This window comes from Anthonomus grandis, chromosome 7 (genome assembly GCF_022605725.1).
Source record: "Anthonomus grandis grandis chromosome 7, icAntGran1.3, whole genome shotgun sequence".
NCBI classification, from domain to species: Eukaryota; Metazoa; Arthropoda; class Insecta; order Coleoptera; family Curculionidae; genus Anthonomus; species Anthonomus grandis.
Genome location: NC_065552.1, coordinates 16,287,040 through 16,311,802, shown reverse-complemented (window position 1 = coordinate 16,311,802; position 24,763 = coordinate 16,287,040). Strand labels below are relative to the sequence as shown.

At 32.9% G+C, this 24,763-nt stretch overlaps 2 long non-coding RNA genes across 2 annotated transcripts; both read left to right on the top strand.

The window, feature by feature from the left end:
- The first annotated feature begins 337 nt into the window (after window positions 1-337).
- Window positions 338-11,244, top strand: LOC126738199 (uncharacterized). Its single transcript, XR_007661253.1, has 3 exons — window positions 338-1,363; window positions 2,610-4,366; window positions 10,895-11,244. It is a non-coding gene; the product is annotated as an uncharacterized LOC126738199 (long non-coding RNA).
- An 8,971-nt stretch (window positions 11,245-20,215) lies between these two features.
- LOC126738193 (uncharacterized) lies at window positions 20,216-21,949 on the top strand. Its single transcript, XR_007661245.1, has 2 exons — window positions 20,216-20,894; window positions 21,588-21,949. It is a non-coding gene; the product is annotated as an uncharacterized LOC126738193 (long non-coding RNA).
- Window positions 21,950-24,763: the final 2,814 nt, after the last annotated feature.

Genomic DNA, 24,763 nt, shown 5'->3' with positions numbered 1-24,763 from the left:
CATAACCTCGGAAAAGCAGGCTGACGTTCCTACATAGGACTGCGTTATACTTAGAATATTGAAAGACTAGAATTAGTATACAACAACTTTTTTCGAGTCCAACATATGCACAGAGGCAAGGGGGTGTTTTGTTTACAAACATATTCATCGATTCTCTGTTGTCAAGCATTAAGTTTACAAGCATTTTCAAAAGAGGAAAGTTTCAACTATTTATCAACACATATAATAATATTAATTTAACTTACTGATGTTATATTTTGGAATTAAAATAAAAAATAGAAATAGATATATGTTATTCTAAACGTAAAAATAACATCTTCAAAGTAAAAAAAAATTATTAACATTCTTATTCCTAAAACCGTTTCTAAAAAATTTGAAATGGCAACACCACAGGCAAAAGCTGATGTAATCTTGCGAAATGTCATCTTGACAAACGGCTTTGCGTTTACATTCGGCATTTGTGAAGTTCTGTGTTTTTTCTTTAGTTTTTAGTTGAAAAAGGAAAAGGTTGAGTCATTTCAGTGTTTTTGTAAACTGTTACGATAGTAAAAACTTGTGCCCTTTGTGCTGCACCATGGTAAGAAGGCGATTTAAGCTTATCTTTTCACAAGTAAATACCGATATTGTCATAACATCATATCTAGGGACACCCGTCGTCATAAACGTAGAATAATAAAAACTTATTATTATTAAGAAATCTATAATAAATATAAAATATTTAATTTGCATAAAAATGCTTTTTATTAGGTAAGTACCTTTACTCTAATGAAGTACGTTAAAAAACGTATAAACAGTTTATAAAAGGTAATCTTGTTTATAATTTAAAGAATAATCTATTAATAATAAATATTTATCACGTAAATATTTTTGGACGACGTCACTGGTAAAGATTACTTGTGTTGGTGGAATCAATAAAGCACTGTTCAGAGTGGGAGCGACGAGCGTCGCGTCGCGATAGCGTTGTGACGAGCATCGCGGTTAGTAATTCAGAGTGACGGAGCGACGCGACGCGTTGAAAATTTAATAAAATTACAAATTTAAAATCATCAGTTCATAAAATGGCTCCAACGAAAGCAGTTCGTTTGTTTTTGTTAGTGGACACGCCCTATTATAAGTTTAAATGGTTAAACAAAAAAGTAGGAATTCACCCCATAAATAGGGAAAGATATAGGTTTGGTGAATTTCACCATCTGTACTATAAATTAAGAAAATATCCAGACTGATTTTGGAACTACCTGAGAATGTCCATCGAAACGTTTGATAATTTGATGAAAAACGTTGGTCCTTATCTGGAGAAGACACAAACAAACTTCGTCAGAAGCCGCTACATATCACCTGCAGAACGACTTGTCATTGCTATAAGGTAAGTGAAAAAAACATTTAAATGTACCTACTCGTATATAAAAATATATTTAACAAAAAAAAACATGAATTCTTATTAAGCAATAAAAGAAACAACTTAAACAAAATATACACAATATACAAAATATAAATGTATTACCTACATAGATACATATATCGGGAACTTACTTATTGATTATGTATATGGGTAATTAGAAAATTCCGGTGGAAATGCTGATGTGGTACTCTCTTGAATAATGCTATTATTAAGATATAGCGGCTGCAGTGGTGTTAAAAATTGTTGCCAGAATGGGTTTGTTGTGGTTCAGGTTTCCAGGTTTCGGTGCCCGACATTTCGTCTATAATGATTTGCTGGATTTTATTTCTTATTTTCAGTTTTGGATCGGTTGAAATTTGTTCATATATGGTATCAGACTTTAAAAAAAAATGAAATCATCACATTCTGGAGCTGCTACAGGTGGATCTTGAACCAAGGTTTGGGATAAGAGCTGCAGCTTCTTGTTTTCAAGTTCAAAAAAACGGTCTTCTTTGGTGTCAAACTGCCTTTTTCTGTTCGTTTTGGTCGTTTTAGAAGAAGCCGAAGATGATGGTCTGGTCACAGGTTGCGACGCTGATGATTCTGATACCGGATCCGGAGATCTTGGATCAAAATTGGATTGGGTTTCTGAGTCCTCGTCAACTTCAGAATTATCCTTATTTTTATGCTGGGAAGAAGATAAGTTCCCATATTTGGTGGCCGGAGTCATATCTTTTAAAAACGACAACATATGAAAATATGGCCAAGAAGACGAAAAGTTGCTGGCTCCATCTCCAGAACGAGATTTTGGAATTTTTTTCAACTCGGCTTTTTTTTTCAAGCGGCTACAGTTTCCTTTAAAATAATTTTACATCTATTAGTTCTTAAGCATTACCATTCTATAGTAAATAAAATAATGGGAATTCGGACAGCAAAATAAATAGAAGTTCTTATTTGTTTTGCGATGTTTTTACTAGATCTTTCTTAGACTGAAAACGTACGAAACAAAGAGTATTAAAACATTTTATCGATATAGGACATAAAAAGAAATTGAGTGAAAAAATAGATAAAATTGTAGATACATAAAAGAAAAATGCTTTCTTTAAACAACAAGAATAAGTGAAACTAAGAGAAAAAAATAAAAACATATAAGCATCTTTGTCGCATATTAAGTGGGCGCTAGTATAAAAATATAATCATGCGACTCACTCAGCTTTAATTTTTATTACAGATTTCTTGTCACGGGAACCACCTATAAACATTTGGGACACGAATTTAGAGTTGGATACTCCATAGCTTCTGAGATCGTAAAGGAAACAAGTGCCATTATTTGGGGAAAATTACAAGGAGATTACATGCCATTTCCTAGTCAAGAGCAGTTAATAATAAGTAAAACAATAATCGAAGAATACAATGCATTGTGGAATTTTCCAACTGTTTTGGATCTATTGACGGAAAGCACTGCCAACTGCCAACTGTCGGACTACAAGCGGTTGCCGATGCTAACAAAAAATTTATCACTATAAAAGTGGGTGCAAAAGGATCTGAAAGTGACGGTGATGTTTTTCAGTCTTCGATACTTTACAGTTTGTTAGAGACAAATGGACTAAATGTACCTCCAGACCGAGCATTGCCAAATTCTAATATTATTATACCAAATGTCCTGATAGGTGATGAGGCATATCCGCTAAAAACCTATCTAATGAGACCGTATCCAAGACCAAGAAATGGAATTTTCAATAATGAAAAGCAACGTTTCAATTACCGTCTTTCATGTGCACGAAAATGCATTGAAAATGCATTTGGTATATTATATCAAAAATTTAGAATTTTTGATACAAGTATTTTACTTAAAGAACAAACCGCTATTAATGTTATTAAATGCGCATGTGTTCTAGAGAATAAACAAAACAATATAAACTTAAACCCAAGAATGACAGTTCGAAATAATAGAGCAGCTAATACGGCGATAAACATTCGAAATTCATTTAAACAGTATTTTGCCGAGGAGAATTTATAAATTTTGTAACTTAAAATTAAGAAAATAATTTCTAAGTTATACTAGTGTTTTTTTACTTATTTGATAATCCCAAAATCTCTCCCACCTCTAAGAAAAAAAGTATAAAGTTTATCCCTTAAATGTCTATGACGCCAGTTTTGTGTTCCAAAGTGCAGGTCATACTTAAATTTTTGCAATCAAAACTTCAGAAACGTTCTCCTCTGTTGAAGCCATATTAACCACTAATCATAGATAAACAGTTTATAGGGGTTAATAAGGGCCACTAATCGCGCCAAATCGCAATAGCAAAACAATTCCGTTTGTTTTCGTCGCAGTCGCGTCGCGTTACGTCGCCGTGCTAATCGCTCTCACTCTGAATGCTTCTATTTAGTAACATTAGGTTGTTTTACTTTCGTCGCGTCGCTCGTCGCTCCCACTCTGAACAGTGCTTAATGCGATCGAGCGGCGTTGCAACAACATCGCCATTTTCTCTAATATACGTTATCTGGATTTATTTAACTTTGAATATTCACTTCTTAATTATCATATTTTATTAAAGAGGAATATTATTGTTTTTATGGAGATGCTGCAAGCAAACAAACTGCCCATAGACGTAGCCGATCGAGAGTTCTAGCCGTGACACTGGTTTCGTGGCGTCAAAATTGAAGCCGAGATTTGGTGGCGCACGCCGTACAGTGGAACGACTAAGTGGAGATACCGCGGGACCTAATATTTTACATTTTACAAGATAATATATTTTTTATTATTACGTATTTTTAGGTATATGATAAATGTTTTAAATATTTTTTATTATTTATTTTATTGGAAAAATATACATAAACGGTGTTTCAAATTCGTCTACCCCAAAGTTGCACATTATTTACTTGTAAAAGAATATGCCATATAAATATATATATATATATATATATATATTGGTGGGGATTAGTGACTTTCCACCCATATAAGGAGACGGAAAAGAATGACTGCTGGTATAAATTTCGATAGCTCACATTTATTACAACCCGAACTAACTACTTCTTACAGTTACTTAAACGACAAAGGTGTAATAAAATGATTAAATGTAAAATGTCAAATTAACCCGACAATCTAAAGCACCCCGGAATGGCTTGGAGTCTTTACCGAGTTATGAATTACGACGAGTGTGCGAATGTCTTGCACGGCCGGCTAAATTAGACCGACGTCTCTGACTATTGAAGACCGAGAATGAATTAATACTAATTAGGTCACACACAAGACGCCACCCGCGTAAAAAGTCACATTACAACACAGGTGCGCTTCGATCGCCGTTGTTATGTCTGGCGTCCAAGGACTAGGGGAATATGGTGCAAATTTGAAGCCCTTTGGAGATTTGTAGTATTAAATAGTTTTGGGCTTGACCATATCTCGCCCCTCTTGAAAGGCTCCAGACTTTCAACACCATGACATCTCGATGACACAGTCTTAATCTGGTTACGGATGGTTGTCTTCGTCGGGTAAGGGTAGAATACAAATTTTAGAGGTTGGCCTTCGAAAAGTGCCGGTCTTGGTTCTAACATTGACAACCCTAACAAATCCGTCTTTGCCAGGAAATAGCTCCGTGATTCTGCCTAGAGGCCAATGCATAGGCAGTGTGTTGTCCTCCTTGAGGATGACCATTGTGCCCACCTTCAGAGCTTTGTCACTCCCTGTTTGCCATTTAGCCCTTTGTTGAAGGTTGGACAAGTATTCGTTTTTCCAGCGCCGCCAGAATTGTTGGTACATCTTCTGAATTCTTTGATAGTGGCTCAACCGATTAATGGGAACTTCACAAAAGTCTTTATCAGGAATTGTCTTTAATGCACCTCCAATCAGGAAATGAGCAGGCGTGAGGACTTGTAAATCGGTAACATCTGAGGAAAGAGGAATTATAGGACGGGAGTTTAGGATAGCTTCAATTTCAGTCACCAACGTGTAAAAATGCTCAAAAGTTAAGTGCGCATCTCCTGCAACTCTCTTTAAATGGTATTTTGCTGACTTTACAGCGCTTTCCCAGATACCACCGAAGTGTGGTGCTCGCGGTGGGATTAATTCCCAATTTATATAATTTTCCCTGAGAAAATTTAAAATGTGTTCATCTTTATGTAATTTTTGCAATGATTGGTATATCTCACGCAGTTCGCGACGGGCACCTATAAAATTACTACCGTTGTCCGATAACAAAGATTGGCAAATACCTCTTCGCGATATAAATCGTTTTAATGCTGCGAGAAATGTCTCACTAGAAAGATCGGTGCATATTTCAAAATGCACAGCTTTAGTCACTAAACAAATGAATAAGCAAAGATATGATTTAATCATTTGTCTATTTCGGTTTTTACTGTTTTTTATAAGGAAAGGTCCAGCAAAATCTACGCCGCTTTTAAGAAACGCGCGGGCAGGTACTACCCTGCGCTCCGGCAAATCTGCCATTTGATTGACTACATTAGGCGTGGGATTTGCCTTGAAACAAGTTACGCAACTTCGTATAAATGCGCGGACGGAGTTTCTCCCATTAACTAACCAAAACCTTTGCCTAACAGCATATAATGTCGCTTGAGCACCGGCGTGAAAGTTCCGTATATGCTCATACTGAATGACAAGTAAAGAAAATGGGTGTTTATTTTTAATAAGCAAGGGATGTTTATGATCGTGACTTAGATCTGAATTTTTAATTCGCCCCCCTACTCTTAATAAACCACATTTATCTAGATAGGGATTTAGACTTAAAATCTTGCTTTTCTTACTGACTGTCCCGTTTCTGTGTAAATGTTCAATGTCTAACGCAAACATTTGACTTTGCGCTATGAACGTCAGTTTTAAAAGTGCGTCTTTAAATTCTTGTACTGTAAGTGGTCCGACTTGAACCTCGTCTAGTCGATTTTGCCTTTTAAATTTTAAATTTTTAATAAAACGCAAAATGTAGGCAAAAACTCTCTGGAGTTTAGGAAAAGATGAAAATTTGACAAAAATATCTGAATCTTCAAAATAGGCTGTCAAAAGTGACACATTTTTATCTTTTCTTTTTTCAGGCAGGTCAGTGACCTTAGTTTCATGAACATGTAGGTCTTTAGGCCACAAATGAGGCTCTAAAGCCAACCAATGAGGTCCGTCCCACCACAACCGATTTTTTAAAAGAGCAATCGGCGTCGCCCCTCTAGAAATAATGTCGGCAGGGTTATCATGCGTTCTGACGTGTCGCCATTGATTAATGTTTGTCAGCTGTTGCACCTCTGCCACTCTATTCGCTACAAAACTCTTTAAATTAGATGGCTCAGAGTGCAACCAGCACAACACAATAGTTGAGTCTGTCCAATAAAAAATGCTAGACTCGGACAACTCAATTTCTAAAGCCTTAACGGACTTGTCCATTAAACGACTTAAAATTACAGCTCCCATGAGCTCAAGTCTGGGCAATGTTTGGGTCTTTAATGGAGCAATGCGAGCCTTTGCACACAGTAGTGAAACATTACAATTCCCTAAAGAATCGACTGAACGAAGCATTATGCATGCGCCATATGACTTCTCACTGCTATCGCAAAACCCGTGAACTTGTAAATTCACATTGTTCTTTAAAATGGCCTGTCGAGGTATTTTAACCCTAGCTAATGACTTTAATTCTTCACAGAAATTTAAAAATGATTCTCTAATGTTTAGAGGTACAGCCTCATCCCAAGAAAGCGCTAACTTCCATAAGTCCTGCAAAATAAGCTTTGCTTGGATGAGAACTGGGCCTGCTAGTCCCAATGGGTCAAACAACTTACTAATGATACTCAAAATTGCCCGTTTTGTAACTTTAATGAACTGTGGGATTTCAAAGTCTAAAGAAAATCCTAAAAGATCTAACTTTGTGTCCCACCAAATGCCCAAAGTTTTTAATTCCTCATTATTAATGATATATTGAAAAATGTCGTGTGTCTCGGCGTCATGCAGGATGCTTGGGTCATTAGATGCCCATTTACGCAATAAAAATGAACCTTTCTCTAAAAGGTCAGAAACTTCCCTTCGCAATCTAATGCAGCCATCAATGGTATCACTACCAGATAAAAAATCATCACAATAAAAGTCTCTTTTTATTGCTCGCGCTGCCAAAGGGAATGTTTCCTCGCTTTCAACCCCCACTTGGTATAAGCATCTAACGGCCAAAAACGATGAGCAAGCCTGTCCATAGGTAACGGTATTAAGCCGATAAATTTTTAAAATGTCTGAGGAGTCAGGCCGCCAAATAATGCGCTGCAGATCTCTTTGACCTTGATCAACCGACACGCACCTAAACATTTTTGCTATGTCAGCAGACACCACGTAGTTATGTTTCCTAAAACGCGTCAATACAGAAAATAAATCATCCTGTACTACGGGTCCTACCTTAAGCACGTCGTTCAAGGATAAGCCTGAACTGCTTTTCGCACTGGCGTCAAAAACTGTACGCAACTTCGTGGTTAAACTCGATTGTTTAAGTACCCCGTGATGCGGCAAATAATAACAGATATTTGGCGTACTTATTTCTGAGTCAAGGACTAATGACATGTGACCCATTTCTATGTACTCTGACATAAACTCAGAATAAAGTTTTTTCAACTCTGGCTCTCTGTTAAGCCTACGCTCTAGCGAATAAAACCGTTTTAATGCCATATCATAGGATTCTCCGAGGTCTGTAAACTTATCACGAAGCGGTAACTTTACGATGAACTGACCGTTAACATCGCGCCTAGTATTTTGAATAAAATGCTCTTCTACTTCCTTTTCTTCCTTAGAAAATATTTTAGGAGCCGTCTGGCACTCCTCAATATGCCAAAAACGCTCTAACTGACCTTGAATATCGGAAGTGTCATGAGAAGTAAAATTGCAATAGTTTTCACGAATATCTCTCTCTGTGTTTAATGACCCTGACAAAACATAGCCTAGTTTTGTCTCACATAAAATTGGCCCATTCCTGCTTAAATAAATTTTATTATTGCATAAAAGCTCGTAAAAAATGTCTGCGCCTAAAAGAGCATCAATACCCCCCTGAATATGACATGTAGGATCCGCTAAAACTACATTTTTTGGCAATTTAAAATCAATTAAATTAAATGATGTACAGGGAATATTGCCTGTGATCTTATCAACCACCAAAAAATCCAATGTGGATTGAAAATTATTTAAAGTAGACCCTATTCTAGCCTTTATCTGACCCCGAATATTAATAGCAGAGCCACTTACACCTGTCACAGATGTTTGTGGTCTTTCTAAACTGACACCTAACCGTTTTGCCAGCGCCGTAGTAATAAAATTGCTCATACTACCCGAATCTAAAATGCATCTAGCTTTAATCACTCCGCGTTCCCCTACTGAGCCAATAAAAATAACGGCCGTAGAAAGCAAAGTTTGACGACAGATATTTTGCGTATTGCCGCGGTCCGTCGTTGACCCTGAGAAAGAAAAACCGTTTAAGTTTTCCGCGGGAGCATCACTATGCGCTGTTGCCATCACTTGCGGCGGTATTTGTGACGATTCGCAATAGGTCGAGACTTGACTAGGACCTTGCTGAAATTCCTGGAATTGACTTGCTGGGTCGTAATGTAAAAGAGTATTGTGTTTTTTATGGCATAATTTGCATTTAGCAGAAGGGCAATTTTTTTCTTCTGTATGGTCATTTTTAAAACAGTTAATGCACAAATTTAATTTTCGTATTTCTGCTTCACGTTTTTTAGGAGACAATTTTAAAAAGTCGCTGCAATTGTAAATTAAATGGCCTTTTTTACAAAAATAGCACGCGAATTTTTTATTATTGGAAGCAAAATGAGAAAATTTCTTGTCATATTTTTCTGCCTTATTTTTAAAATGATTGGAATGACTGTTGTAAGGCACTTGTTTATGTGGTTGCACCTGATCTTGATTTTCTAAGGACTCTAATAATTGACATTTATTAGAAAGAAATGACACAAATTGACTATAAGAGGGGAATTCTTCTGTTGAAGGGCAAATATTCGTGACATGTTGTTCCCACTCTTTTTTTGTTTGAAAATCAAGCTTGGTGGTAACCAAATAAATGATTAATGTGTCCCAACTGTCTGTGGGTTGTTTAAGATTTTTTAGAGAACGCATATGACGTTGCAATTCGTCTAAAAGGTTTCTTAAATTTATTTTATTCGGATATTTGCCTACCGAAATTAATGGCAAATTAAATAATGACTTTAAATGATGGTTAACCGTTATGCGGTTATTTTGAAACCTGTTACAAAGCAAATCCCAAGCAATCAGGTAGTTATCGTCCGTGGTTTCATAGTGTTCAATAATGCCTTTTACTGAGCCCGTTAAACAACCCTTAAGGTACCTTAATTTGGTATTATTGGGCGTTTTATTGTCTTCATGTATTAAGGCCTTAAAAGCGTCATGAAATTGCGACCAATTTTCCCGTGACCCGTCAAAAGTAGGTAAATTAATGGGTGGTAAATGAATGCGATCTTGGACAGTAAAATGTTGAGGTGAAGGTGAGACATTTGAAGCTGGTTGCTGCGTTTGAGTTTGCTGTAATGACTGCAAAATAAATTTTCTGGCTTTACCCATAGAATCATAAAATTCAGATTCAAATGCCTGCCTTTCCTTTCTGTGATTTTTAATTTTAGTAGAACTTGTGTCCAAAATCTCTAAATCAGTCGAAACCTCATCAAAATCATTATAGGTTTTGTCAATCTTTTCTATGCGGATCTGTAACTCCTCGATTGACTTGACATTAGGATTAAAATCCCCCACGAACTTCGTAAAATTAGCTAATTTTGCTTTGTAGGATTCCCTTGTATTTTTTAAACAAGTAAGCCTCGATTCTTGCTCTTCAGCTGCCATTTTGACTGGACTATTTAATAAAAAATGTCTAAATTAAATAGTTTTTAAGATTTAATGACAGTATGTCAAAACGACAGTTTTAAAAATGGCTTTATTTAAAATGACTTAAATAAATTACTTTGCCTTAAATGACTGGCTAAAATGACTGTTAAAATGCAACAAATGACTTCTGCACATCAGTTTTACTTAATGACTGACTAATGCTTGGCTTAATAAAGCTAATAAAACTTGTAAGCTGTAGGATAGAGATAGACTAAGGAATGAACGACGAGAGGAGGCACAGATTCACTTAGTACGTAAATAAATGGAACAGACTTACAGTTTTGCCATGCTGGCACTAAAAATGGCACTTTATTCCAGCACAAACACAATGTCTTTAATGTCTTAAATGTCGCGGCGCGAGGACGAATGGCTTGTCCTGGCAACACTGCAATCACGACACTGTCTATAAATGTCCCAGAAAAGTCAGTGTTTTCCCGGTTTCCGTGAAATAATGGCTTTTTCACGTACAAAAATGACGACGAAGGACCATAAAACTACCATCTGGCTCGAAAGACCATAAAATATGGTGGGGATTAGTGACTTTCCACCCATATAAGGAGACGGAAAAGAATGACTGCTGGTATAAATTTCGATAGCTCACATTTATTACAACCCGAACTAACTACTTCTTACAGTTACTTAAACGACAAAGGTGTAATAAAATGATTAAATGTAAAATGTCAAATTAACCCGACAATCTAAAGCACCCCGGAATGGCTTGGAGTCTTTACCGAGTTATGAATTACGACGAGTGTGCGAATGTCTTGCACGGCCGGCTAAATTAGACCGACGTCTCTGACTATTGAAGACCGAGAATGAATTAATACTAATTAGGTCACACACAAGACGCCACCCGCGTAAAAAGTCACATTACAACACAGGTGCGCTTCGATCGCCGTTGTTATGTCTGGCGTCCAAGGACTAGGGGAATATGGTGCAAATTTGAAGCCCTTTGGAGATTTGTAGTATTAAATAGTTTTGGGCTTGACCATATATATATATATATATATATATATATATATATATATATATATATATATATATATATATATATCCCGATTACAAGCTGAGATCCATTTTTGTTATACGATCAACAACCAGAGATCCGATTTTCAAGATGAGATCCGTTTTCGGATCTCGCCTTGTAACACGTGTATATAGGTCGCATTTGAATGCTAAAGGTCTAAAACGACTTTTTTCAAAAAATTGTCCGGATCTCGTTTGGCACGATTATGTATATTATATACTAACATGTGTTCCGTCCTAAATCTCTAGGTGGCGCTCGAGCCGCCTTCCTCTGTATGCTGTATTTCAGTTAAGACGAGATCCGTCAATCGCGGCAACGTTGATGAATTATTTTTTAACTGCAGGCGCGGATTTTTATGGGGCATTAGAAAATGAGCTTTGTCTTGAACTTGATGATTTGCAATATATAGGGACATAAATTATTATTTTTAGTTGCCAGCGTTTTCTAAAGTATATTACGATTAAGACGAGATCCATCAGACCAGCATGACTAATGTCTTTAAGCAGGTGATAAAAGTATAAATAGAGGAAATAAACTTTGATTCTCTAAACTAGAACTTCTTTGCATAACGTCAAAAAAATTAACTGTTAAAACATTTTTAACTTATACGCTGCAGCTTTTATTAGAATCCGCCAACAAATAACTGCAGAGAAAGAAATTAACAAAATTTGAAATGTCAAATTGTATGTAGACTGACCCAAGTTTAACATTTTTAGCTTATTCATAGCGCTCTTTTCCAAAATTAAAAATTTAATTTTTTTATGGTATGTTTAAAATTAGAAAATTTTAAATAAAATAAAGTCAATTTACCATTAGATGGGTTGTGATAGAGATCAAGTAAATACGGCAAAAAATGAACACTTATGTTAGAATATTCTCATTTTCTTTTTAACACTTCTTTAAAAAATAACACACGTCAATCTTGATATAGAGGTTTGACGTTTAATTTTATATTTGACAAAGTTCTGTCAATTACCTCCTCACCTCCAGCTAACCTCACTTTGATACATCAAATGGGAATCCCCATCGTGTGATACATCATTGTGAGCAGCATTAAAATGTCTATTCAACAGTGCCAAAAAAATTAAATCGATTGAAGTACCAGCGAATAATGAGCTAAAATGTCTGGTAATAGTGAATATTTATCGAAGTCATACTTTGGTATGTCATATGGGTATCCTATAGTCGTGTATAAAAATGTAAGTTTATAGACTTATAAAGAGTAAGGTGTGAAAAGGTGCTTAAAAAAACAACTTAATCAGTTCACAGAATTTATTTTATTAAGTGCTCAAAATCTGTTCTGTCATTCGCGAGACACTAATAACGTCTGTTTTGAAATTCCTCACGAACATTGGCAAGTGTTTGTCCGCTAATTTCTCTATATTAGCGAGTTATTCGCTCCTTTATCAATACACATCCCTGGAAACTGTTTATTAAGCTACTCTCGAATTGTCAAAGCGTAGTGCGGGGGATCTTGTTGTAAATACAAATTGTTTTATCAAAAGATATCCACTTGGTTTTCCAAAGATTGGACGATTCAAGGATATATTGTATTTTCAAAAAAATGGACTATTTGGACTTAATGAACAGTTTATTACCATACATTTTTACTTGTAAATCGCTTCAACTTGCATCCAATTTTTTTTTTTGGCGTAGTAAAATGGAAAAGTGTTTGCCATTTAAAATAATGTGTGACACAATGAGAGTAACCATTTGGCCTACTAAAGTTTAAGTTAATAAAATGTCTTTTATTACCACACATTTTTTTTGGACACTGTTGAATAAACATTTTACATGCTGCTTACAACGATGTGTCACACGATGGAGGTTCACATTATGACATATCAAAGTGAGGTTAACTGGAGGTGAGGTGTTTGGCAGAGTTTAGCAATTTTTGAAGTTTAAAATATTTCTTAAAGCAATCTAAAATGTTGCTCATTGGCCACTACGCTGACTCATCACAGTGGAAATTTAAAATGAGTATATTTTCTCCACAAGATGAGATCTCGAATCTGTTTGTTTGCCCAGATGCATTTCTGACGATATTCGATTCTCACGATATTTGTATACGTAGCAAGAAAGAGATAAGTTCTTTTAAAACAAAGATATTAAGTTTTTTAAAAAATACAAAACATAAACATGAATATCCATCTGATTCAACTTATTATTAAGTTTGTAAGTTGATAAACAAAAATATAAAAATCCTATAATTCTTTTAGGTAATAATTCCTAAAATTCTTTTAGATAGAGAATTATATTTTGGAATCAAACATATTTTGAACAAGTTTGAGATATTTTTTTTCCTTAAATGAAACTTCTTGTATATTTTTGCATTTTCAAATTCACCGAATAATTTTGTACATGTTTTATAAATATTACCTATCTTCAACTGTTTACGAAATAATTATGTTTAAATAATAATTATAATACTTTATTGCAACAGAAATTAATAAATTATATTGCATATTCCTAAAATTTATTTTATCAAATGCTGGAAGTGACCGCCATTAAGATAATTTTAAACCAATTATTTATGTCTAAACAATCATTTATGTATATAGTTCATTCACGATTTAAAATTCAGGTATTTTTTCTTTCTTTTATTTTTCGGACATGTCGATTAGCATTGTCTTTTTTCAATAAACATTTTCTATACAGGGTACCTTAAGTAGAAACTATGGCGTCAACATTAATTTTTTTTAAATGGAATACCCTGTATATGATATTTTACAATTATTCTACGATATACCCTGAATACTTTTTGCATAGCACACCATAAAAGTCAGCGGTTTGTGAAATTTGACGTAATAGACTAGTGAAACATACCTTATTAAAAAATTAAACTTTATACAATATTTATTTCAACTGATGTTCAATTTTTTGTCAATTCAATGCATTTTCGATCGACAAGTCTAATTTCTTGTTAAATTCTTGGCTTTAAGTCATCAATATTATTTGGTCTATTCACATCAAGTTGGGATTTCAAATATCCCTATTAAAAAAATATAATGGGGTTACATCGGGTGGCCACCATTTGTTAGAAAAAGTTGCATCCAGAAATTGTCGAACAGCAATGGCAAAGTGAGGAGGTGCCCCGTCTTGTTGAAACCATATCTCGCTCGTTACTAGGTATGTCAGCCTCTTGTGGATCAAGGAATAAAACAACTAAAGCAGGGATAAGTTCAAACTATAGAAAGTCTCAGTAGCGCTTTCCGTTGTATTGTATCTCCGAAAAAAAAGGGTGCAAAGATTCGATATTTCACAATACTTGCCCACATATTAAATTTATGAGGGCACTGTATGTGATATTGTTGGGTCAAATGAGGACTTTCGGTTGCCCAATATCTGCAATTTTCCCTGTTAACGTGAGTTGGGTTAACGTGTTAACTTGAGACCCCTGTAACTAAAATTTCCATTGCAAAGGACGTATTGAATCAAATGGACAACAAATTAAATATTACAATACAAATCGTTTATTTGTCAAAAGAAAAAAAAAAGAATACGCTTTATGAAAAAAGAAGGCAGCATGACAAAAAGGACGGTTCATCGAATATAAAAAAAACCGCTTTACATGCTCCTTATCTTAAGGAAAACATATGTAAACTATCCTATACAAAACAAGCAAAACAGCTAAATATTTCTAAATAATCATTAGTATTTAGTCTATGAAAGAATTTAAAACGAGCAGTAGTCGCAATAAATCTAGAATTAATTTTGATTTTTTAATTACTTATGTTTCTTTAGATATATGGTATGCTATACAAAAAGTATTCAAAATATATCATAGAATTGTAAAATATCATGATATTCCATTTAGAAAAATGAAGGGTGACGCCTTAGTTTCTACTTGGCACCTTGTATAAAATATAATTTATTTCTTTAAAATGTTTATTTAAAAAATGCCCAAGTGACAACACTACTCGATGCATCCAAATAAAAAAAAGAAGAAAAAAATATCTTAATATAAAATTAATCTGTTCCTTTCATCGTAAATGCACTATATAACCAATCATTTTAATTACCTGTATCTCTGTAAATATAAGTGTTAATTATTTAAAAGTTTCAACTGGATTGTTAATTTAAAATATTTACGATACACTAAACTCAGAGTTAGAGAATCGAAACAATAACTATCATGTGATGAGGAAACTAGAACACACAACGAAGTTTGAATAATCTTGATGTCTAAATATTTGAATAGAGAACCTGTTAGTCAGTAGCAATGCAATTAATATGAATATCTTTCTTGTATTTTGTAATTTAATTAAAAATAACAACCTCCATTTTGCTCGGCCAGCAGAAGGTATTCTTTCAAAGCACACATAGTATAAATCCATTGAAAATAAGTAGACTGAAGTTTTGAAATAAAAAATTGATTTAAAAAACTCTTAAAGGTGTTAAATTTAATGAAAATAATAAAAATACAAACATTTCAAAGGAATCAATCATATTTAAATGTTATCACAATAAAACTCATTCAGATTATTGTAAACACTACAAAGGAGAAAATTACAGACCTTCTTCCGAAATAGCTTAAAGAAAAGAGAAAAGCGCTGTTCAATGTGTTCCAGTAAACGATTACAGATTTTAATTTTATACATGATTGATTTGTTAATCAACGTAGAATGGGGCATTTGCAATACTAAATTAGCAGCAATATACAAAATCTTCTCCTTAAAACTAACACACTTTTGAAAAGCCAAGAAGAGAGTGCTGACTACACAAACCCCAAAACCTTATGCCATATAATAATCTCGACTCGACGGGACTGAAAATACACCTAAGTCGATAATCTCAAATTGCATTCTGTGACGTCATCAAAATTGTGACAAAATACTTCTTCAATTGACTTAAATGCTGAATAACGCCTATTAGTTATTAACGCCTATTATTATAATGTTATGAATTAATCAGAAAAGTACATATTTTCTCGAAGACGGTGGAATAATAAAAGACCAACTTCAATTTCAATTCGATAATTCGAAAACGTGTAAAAAAGTATTGTTAGAGTAGAATATTTATCGTCCTAAATCCCGGCTATTACTTAAAATGCTAACATTTCAAGGATTGTGACATTTGTTTTTTTTCTATTACTTTAAAATTAATTAAGGTATTTTTATAATTTACACACGTAATTATCAAAACACATAATAACTAATATCAGCAAAAATTAAAATATTTAAACTTCCAGTATGTAATTTCTAATATATAACATTTCTAAAACAAGACTACTCATGATTCGATATCTTTTATTCTGATTGGCCAATTTTTTTGTGAGAAAAATATTATTTTTAGAGTATAATTTAGAAAAAAATTAATCTAAAATCTTGCAAATAACTTATTATTAGAAGAAGATTCTAAAGAAGTCAATTTACGAGTAATAAATACAATGAAAAATCAAGCTACATCAATAAATGAGTCGCCATATAAATTTACTTCATATAGGCCAATATAGCCATAAGGCATATAGGCCCTATAGGAATAAGCCAATAATATTCCTTATTTTCACGGTAATCCTTAATTACCATAAAGAATTATACCTAATATTCTATGAAAGAAATGAACCAATAACCAAAATATCACAGATTTACGAGATTAGTATATTTAACTAATTTAAAAAAAAAAGAAATTAGTAGTTTGTTTAGTTTGCTTTCATTAAGAAAAAAAAATCATCAACCCGAACACATAGACTTTTATGGGATCCGACCTCTTCCCTTAATATTGTGGCACACCTATCTAATACATATAGCCGTAATGAAATATAAAATATTAGCGGAAGATTTTTAAAATATAGTCCTATTTTCTGTTTAAATTACTGAATTATCGTCAGCTACATTATCGTCACAGTATAGACCTCTTTGATTACTTCTTAGTTTTTCGTTGTTAATCTACGTTCTTCTATAGTTTCCATTTGTAATAATACAGAAATAGTTTATAGGTAAACATAAAAGGTTAACAAAACCTAATTTTGTTTTACAAAATGGCAATATTTAATCTGGCAACATCGTTGGATCTCGCGTTATGCGGCGACTTTAATGATATACAAGGTCGGATCTCGAGTTTCATCATATATTTAGTGGATCTCGGGTTGATATATATACATGGTATATATAAAGGGGTTGAAAAAATCTACCCCTCTCATGATTCCATTAATTGAACCACTTTGTTAAATATATTAACGAATTATTGCTTCCATATGTTAAGGGCTTCAGGTGGATCTCAGGTAGTCCACGATATGATCGGATCTCGACTTGATAGAAAGAAGTGTATATATATATATATATATATATATATATATATATATATAAATATATATATAGGCATATATATATATTATATTTTATGTGGTTTTGAAGATTATCGAAAAAAAAACAAATTTTCAAAAACTTATTCTTGACACTTTTGTGGGTTATCTTGGTTGCTATGGGACAGTTTTTGCATTGCTGTATTACTTTTTCGTAAAAATGTTAATGCCGAAAACAAAATTAGTAAGATACCTACGCCAAATTTTTGTTGCTTATTTAAAAAATCGAAAATTTGAATGATTCCGAAAATAATCAAAAAAAACCAAAAAAAAAAAATTAAAATCCATTTTCATTTTTTCTGAGCTTAAACAGGAATGCAGCAAGAGGTAGCATTATTCTAAATAAAATTAAGATTGTAAAATGTAAGTTAAAAATAAAATTGTTAATTTACCCACCTAATTTAAATACCGAATGTTTATTCTTTTTAAAACTCAAAGCGAGTATCAAAATAGTTTGGTAGTTTAAAATTTTAAATGCGTAATCTTACTATAAACTACAATAATAACTGCAGTAAAATATTATTTCGAATCAACGCAAAATATGTGCCCCAGCGTGGAATTTTTGCCATCGGATGCGGTCGTCGCCTCGCATGATTTCGGCTTCTGTTGTGAGGTATCAATGGAAGCGGGGATAAGTGTCCAGGCTAGAACTATCGATCGGCTACGCCATAGATCCATCGCAATGCTATCTAATTCTAACCTTTCAATGTTTTAAGGCGTTACGTGAGCTCGAGAGAGAAACGAACGTGCGAGAAACGAATGTGAATGTGAATTTCGGTATAAATTCCATAACAACATAGTTTTGAAATAGACTCGGAATTGACGCAGCATATTTGGTTTCAAATAAGGGTCTATTTGAAGGTAGACTGTTAAGTGTAGACTGATTTGTAAAAAAAAGTTTTTTTTTATTCTATTTGTACAGGGTGGCCAAATAAGAATGCGAGGTACTCTATCTGGGAAACTATTCATCGTAGAAGCTTGCGATAAAAAAATTTATTACTAAAATGGCCAAGAGAATGACCTGGAAAATATTTTCAAGTTTCTAAAATGGCCGCTAGGGGGCGCAACTGTAATCTTGAATCTAGAAAACGGATGTTTCTGTAAATTTTGCTGAATTAACCTAACAAAAAAATAGCTGATTATCAAAGTAGAGACTAATCCGAACCTTTTTTATTTGAATAGTTTTGCAGTATCTCTAAAAATAAAGTGATGGAGGGTGTTCAAAAGTTGGCTTAAAACACACCCTGTATACTAAACACGCCTTAGCCGATTTTATCAAACTTGGGCTAGTTGAAAAGAGCTGTTATTAAGCTACGAATATTATTATATTTCATGTTTTTTTAGTTTTACATCTCGCCGCTAGAGGGCTTTTTTCGGCTTTCTGACACAAATGACTAATTGTTTTTACTGACTAAAAAACTGACTAACTGCAGTTGCGCCCCCTAGCGGCCATTTTAGAAACTTGAAAATATTTTCCAGGTCATTCTCTTGGCCATTTTAGTAATAAATTTTTTTATCGCAAGCTTCTACGATGAATAGTTTCCCAGATACAGTACCTCGCTTTCTTATTTGGCCACCCTGTACATAATGTTAAAAATATTACAACAAAGTGTTTTCATTTGTCCTTTTCTTATCATAATAGTCCTATGTTTAGATCCTTTTATGTGATACTCAAATCACAAAACAATTTTATCGGAAACCATAACTTATTTTATTCTCGACCCATGTTTCGCTAACTATGTTAGCATCTTCCGGAGAAGATTAACTTATTAACTGGAGTTTTAATAAGTTTTAGTCTTCTTCGAGAATAAAATAAAGAGTTTTCGTTAGTGCTAAAGCTGTTTTGTGATTTTATTATCATTATTATAAATTTTTTTAAGTAATATTAAACAGAAATGGATTTATTTAATAAAAGTAAATTTCTCTTATAACATACTTCTATAATAATAGTACTAATGTTTTTTTTTCACAGATTTTTAATTTTTTTGAATGCTTAAGGAAATATTTAGTTTTTTTTTTGGGATTATGTTTTAGTAGGTCTACACTGAATTTTTCCACTACAAGGTAAGCCTCTATCTTTACGTCGAACATCGATGTAGGCTGTAGTAAGTCCAACAATAAAAAAAATAGAGTCAAAGTAATTTGGTAAAGGTGTGGATGAGAGTGAATTTAATGAAAAGGATGAAGAGCTAGTGGCAAAGGTAATTAGTCAAAATGATCTTCGATTAAATTGTAGTAGTTTTAAGAAAATTATTTGTAAAACTACAGCAATACATGGCAATTTATTAGTAGTCAAAAACTTAATATAAAGTGGAATCGTTGTTGGTTTATAATTATTACAGGATTATACGCTATTATAAATGTTGTAAATATGGTCATGTAATGAAATGCTGTACCATAAAAGTTGTTTGTACTAAATGTAGTGGCGGATATGATGTAAAGGATTGTGTGGCAATCAAAATGTTTAAGAAATGATATCTTAAAAAACTTAAAAAATGGAAATATATGAAATTGCCATTAGATGCCATGAATTGGGAGTTAAAGGGTATAATTTGGAACATTCCACAACATCAAATAGAAGAACTGGAGGAGGGGAGGCGAATTATATTGATAACAACTAATATTAAATATAGAATCATAACGTTAGAATGTTTTGAAGGCTATGTGTGGAATATTAGTATAGAATTAATAGTCACCGGATTAAAATATCTGTGTAGTGTATTAATAACATCCTCCTCAGCATCAGGATGCCAAGTTTCTTGAATATTTTTCAAACTACTTGATTCAAATAAGTGGGTGTAAATATTGTGGTTGGTGATTTCAATTTTGATCGAATGAAAGATTATGACATGTGTTGTGCATGGTATTCGGTAATCTTACTAGCGTAAATGTGGCACAGAAAAGTAATGGCTTGAATGGATGTAAAATTATTATATTATTCTTATTTTTTTTCATTTGTATGTAGCTATTGTGCTAATAAAAAAGGATTATTATTAATTACATACTTCTTAATCATATTATGGAATGCTGATATTGGAAAGAGAAACGTTTATAATGAATTCAAGGTCAGGGATCATTTTGTGTTATTACTTAATGTGTCGTCTGAAAGATAAAATATTTAATGTAATTAACGATTTAGTTTTCGTACAGTAACGCGTTTATAAATTAGTTGTTCAAAAATATAATACCATAAAATATTACTACAAAATAAATAAATGCATTTACTCCGTATCAAAAATATATATTTTCCTTATAAATACTGGTTAAATTTACTGAAACTAAGCAAATGAATGTGATCAAAAAAGTAAGTTTATTTAAATGCATGTAATTTCTATTACTTTAAAGTTAATAGTAGATTTTTTGAACCTTTCTTTTGAATAAAAAATTATATTTCATTAGACAAAAAAAAACTATTTTTTAATCAATTTGTACGAGTGAAGCAAATTATTTTGTACCATCAGACAGTAATGGGTACATAATTTATTGTCTGACGTATTTTGTGAAATAATACTGACAAATATTAGGTAAAAATACCGATTACAGAAGAAGACAAGAAAAAACTGTAACATTCTTTTCAACTCTATCGCCTAAAAGCGAGTCAAAAAAAACATATTTTCTAGATCTTCTTTAAAGGTATATATTAGGTATGGAAATTATCCTATGGTTCTTACTCTACAACGATTGCTTTGCAATAAAAGGGTTTAAAGAGAAAAAAGTAAGAAAAGCTTCGGGAACATCAAAGGGATTTAGCACAGTTGCTGTCAATGATACAGTAAAAAGACTTTTTCTTGAAATGTCTTTATTTTTTGGTACGAAGACTTATGCCTTCATAAAAGTATGTGGTCAAAGTTGCAAATACACAGTTTATTAGCATAGATAAATAGGTTTTAAGAAAATTACAAGTTAAGGTTTATATAAATATAAATATTTTTTTGTTTTTAATTTTTTTAGATAGTCCTTGAACACATAGCTATATATTTACTTTTCATATTTGTAGATAAAATATCCTTTGGCCAAATTATGTTAAAACCAATATATTTTTGGTTAATCTTACTACTTGTAGTATTGATAAGCTGCAGAAACCCAAACCTTGCAGAAAAGATTAACTATATGGATTTTATTAGTAAATCGCGAAGAACAGTTATTCAGTATGGTGTACTAGGAGGTCCTGGTATTAATAGATTGGTCCATGCTTACAACTGCCCTAGAGGAACAATATTTTTAAACGGATTTTGTATTCGTATATTTGATAAAAATGGTTGACTGTAGTTGATTATTTAGAGTTTATCATAATAGTTACATTTATGATATATATTAATTATAATAAAAATCGGGGATTAAAAATATGTATAACTTTTAGTTGTTTTACTTTTTCATTCCTTTAGTCAAGAAAACTAAAACTTTTTAGAGAATTATGTAATAAAAACTTTTTTTACTGTTTAATAAAATGTTTTAAAATATCCAGCGGAGCTGAGTAATAATTAATAAAGTAATCAGTCCTTCAAAAATTATACCATTATTACCATCTTTCCATTGGCCACTTGGGAGATATTTCTTGAACCGCTTCCTTGAATAATTACTGGAGCTATCAAAATATCCTCTCCAAGGAGATATCTCCTAAAAAATTAAGTTCTAGCATATGCATATCTTGTTCATCTCTTCTTACCATCAGAGATTGTCCTGGCAGCGAGATCATACACCAGATAGGTGCGTTTACATGAGAATCTTCATCAATGCTTTTTTTCTATTGCCCTGATTTTGGGAGCATATTCTGCATGAAGACTTACTTACATATTTTCTGACTACTGCGTCAATATTGTACTAAAAATATTATATCCATGTTCCAATAAAACTTAAGTAATTAAAATGATTTTAGTTACAGTAACATATTCGAAATCCCATGGTAAATAACTAAATTACATCGTAGGTATAAATGTATTGACTTGGGTCTATGTAATGAACAATTGGTTACTGGTGTTACAGTTTATTCTTTATTGCCATTACCACCAATCGTATCAGGTAATACCCTAGAATATTTAAAAATTTCATAACGCCACTTATCGAAAATGTATCTTTCGTTACCTCCTAAGTGATGGGAAAAGTGTAAAAGTGAACATTTTTTCACGAGTAAATTGAATAGAAATCGGCTGGCGGTGTACGAAAATGCATAAGATATCAGCTCAATTATAATGACTCTATTCGACCCCTATAATTGATTCAATATTTTATCCGTCAATGTTATGCTATTGCCGAAGTTCTTATTTTATCAGCTTTAAAACGTCAACAATGCTAATTTTTATTTTGTTACTTTTTCAAATGTCGAATTGACAAACGAAACGTGCTTACTTTCTTTGATTAGTTTGTAGGGGTTTAAGTAGTATACTGCATGGCAAGAAGATGTGGAAAAAAGATACATAAACAGAGCTTAGCAAAATACAAGACAACCTTCTCTTAAACTTAATTCTTATTTAAAAGACGTATTATTTCTAAAAATCACGATATCACTTCATAAAACTATAACATAAACTGCCTTAAACTAGTTTAAACTGAAATTAGAATAAGGGCAATTGCAAAGACGTGTGCTTGGGCTCCCATTGTTACCGGTTAATCTGATTTACATTGTTATTGTTTATATGTACTACCCAAGGATTCAATTTGTGCTCGGTTTAATTTTGTTTTTTTTATTTGTGCGTGGGTTTTATTCATTACGATTTAGTAGTTAATTAAATGAACTGAATTAAAAATAAATACACTTGAACTAGTTTTTTTCTCTCTGTTAAATCTGAGCATAATTTATTTAATAATCTGCTTTTTTTTATAGTAAGCCTTTATAGTTTAACTATTCTAGCACAACGGAAAAGCTTGATAGGCGTTTAATGAAACGTTCTTCAGCACTTAATCGTTTAAAGGAAACATTTAATGCTATGCAGAAGGATAGTTTGAAAAAAATATATTTTTTAGTGAGAGCTGATGAGGTAGAACAAATGAGGAATTTAGTAATACACCTAATTCGGTAATAATTTCCTTGCTAAACAATAATGAGTTTGAAACTCACGGCGAGAAGCGGACACATGCTATTACGCAATCAATAAGCTTTGCGTAATCAAAGATATTCAATTTGCGGATATTTCTTTGAACATGAGCAATATGCGTGTGTCATCACAGAAGTCTGAAACTTGTTTGCCTAAAATAAATAGTCCTTGCTTGGAGAGTAAGTTTAAACTTTGGCCTTCCTTTATTGATCTCTATCGCTCACTTATACATGACAATTCTTACCTGGATAATATTAGTTTATTAATATTATTTGATTGCTTATGAATCCCTTTGTAGGAGGTATCAAAATAGACGTGTAGCAGCCATATCACATTACAATGAGTTTTTTAATACCGTCCGAAGACAGAAACCATCTGCTAGAAAGCTTTGGTCTTTGCTAGATATCTTTCCGAAAAATATTAGTGCATTAAGGGTCTGAAACTTTAATGTAGAAGCGTGGGACTTTTTTCCTTTTGACATAATGGTGCCTAAACTGGACACCACAATACGCACAGAGTTTGAAAACGAATATAGAACAACAAAATTACCTACTTTTCAAAATGTATTAATTTTTTTAGAATCTTATTACAAGGCTTTAGACTCAATGCAGTTAGTAGAGCCCAGTTATTCGCAAACGTCAACACATTTCTCAGGTGGTTCTATAAAAAGAACTACTCTTTCTTTTATGGCAGTGTCTTCACATGAGAATGCCGAGGAAAAACAGAAATGTTCATTGTTCACTTTCTATGTTTAGATCCTCTAAAGTATGAGGATGCCACTCATTTTTGGCAAAATCTGCCGGCGATCGATTTTCATCGAGATTCTTTTATCAAAGTTCAACATCAGATGAATCCAGTTCATCTGGCATAAGTCAAACTTGTGTAATTATATTGCAGCCTTCCCTAAGAGGTTCCACTGGGTGTGATGCACCGTGTAATACCATTTTGCTTTCTACAGGGGAGAAAAAATAAAAAAAGTCTCAGTCTCAAAACACCCTATATATACGTCACGAAGGTTACCTGTTTCGCTAGTAAAGCATCATCAGATGATCTGCTTAGTACTGACAAAAAAAATTAAAACATATTTTTTTGTGTTTTGGAGTTTTTATTTTTATTTTTTCTCTACTTACGTAGGTCTCTT